Source organism: Callorhinus ursinus, unplaced genomic scaffold (assembly GCF_003265705.2).
Source record: "Callorhinus ursinus isolate GAN/ISIS: 27379988/994484 unplaced genomic scaffold, GSC_fseal_2.0 scaffold2, whole genome shotgun sequence".
NCBI classification, from domain to species: domain Eukaryota; kingdom Metazoa; phylum Chordata; class Mammalia; order Carnivora; family Otariidae; genus Callorhinus; species Callorhinus ursinus.
Genome location: NW_027397064.1, coordinates 109,993,111 through 109,994,581, shown reverse-complemented (window position 1 = coordinate 109,994,581; position 1,471 = coordinate 109,993,111). Strand labels below are relative to the sequence as shown.

General features: G+C 39.8%; 1 pseudogene; it reads right to left on the bottom strand.

Moving 5' to 3' along the window:
* Window positions 1–292: 292 nt before the first annotated feature.
* On the bottom strand, window positions 293–1,122 carry LOC112811307 (heat shock cognate 71 kDa protein pseudogene; annotated as a pseudogene).
* Window positions 1,123–1,471: the final 349 nt, after the last annotated feature.

Here is a 1,471-nt window from a genome sequence, read left to right as displayed (position 1 = left end):
TAGCAATAGCCTCATCAGGGTTGATGCTCTTATTCAGTTCCTTTCCACTGGAGAAGTCTTACAGAAGTTTCTGAATCTTGGGGATATGAGTAGGACCACCCACAGGGACAAATTGTGGATCTGACATTTATATAGCTTGGCATCCTGAAGTGTTTTCTCTATGGGGTGCAGGGTGCCACAGAACAGGTCAGCATTCCTCAAATCAGGCATGAATAATAAGATATAGAAGTTGATTCCTTCATACAGAGAATCAATCTCAATACTGACCTGGGTGCTAGAAGAAAGTGTATGCTTAGCATGTTTGCAAGCAGTATGGAGGTGTCTTCTTGTTCTCGCCAATGTCCTTCTTATGTTGCACTTGAACTCTGCAATAAAATGGTTGACCATTAAGGAATCAGTCTTCTCCGCCTAAGTTGGTGTCTCCCGGTGTAGATTTGACTCAAAGGTCCCATCTTTTTTTTAATTTAATTTAATTTTATTATGTTATGTTACTCACCATAAATACAGCATTAGTTTTTGATGTAGTGATCCACAAAGGCATGTACTGCATGGAGCACTGGGTGGTATACAAAAACAATGAATTGTGGATCACTACATCAACGATCCCATCTTTAATAGTGAAGATTGACATATCAAAAGTGCCACATCCTAAATCAAAAATAAGCACTCTTTTCAGCTTCAAACTTTTTGTCTAAATCTTAAGCAAGAGCAGCAGCAGTTGGCTCATTGGTGATTCTAAGTACATTAAGACAGCAATAATTCCAGCCTGACACTGAGAGTCATCAAAGTAAGCAGGTATTGTAACAACTGTTTTGGTAACAGTCTTCCCAAGGTAAGCCTCTGCTATTTCCTTCATCTTTGTCAAAACCACAGGGGACACCTCCTCTGGATAGAAACTTTTTGTTTCTCCCTTGTATTCTACTTGAACTTTGGGCCTGCCATCATCACTCACACCATGAAGGGCCAATGCTTCATATCAGATTGGACAACAGCATTGTCAAATCTACATCCAATCAGGTATTTGGCATCAAAAACTGTGTCGGTGGGGCTCATTGCAACTTGGTTCTTTGCAGCATCACCAATCAATCGTCCAGTTTCAAAGGAGACATAACTTGGGGTAGTTCAGTTTCCCTGGTCATTGGCAATTATTTTCACTTTCCTGTTCTGGAAAACACCCACATGGTAAGTGGTGCCAAGATCAGTGCTTTAGACACAGTTGCTTCCATGTGGGCCTGGCATGGCTTGTGAAGAAAACAGTAATCTGGAGAGCTAGCGCTGAACAGTGAAGGTTTTCTCTTTTTAATTTGCAGAATTGTACTAGTCTAGCTATCTTTACAATATCTTCAAAGTTTAATCAGTCTCTTCAAGTTTTCTGTTTCTCTTTGAGCTGCTTTTAATCATTTCTCCCCCTAGGGAGGACATCCATTTTCTGTACATTTTCAAATTTATATATAAAGCCATTCATATTTTG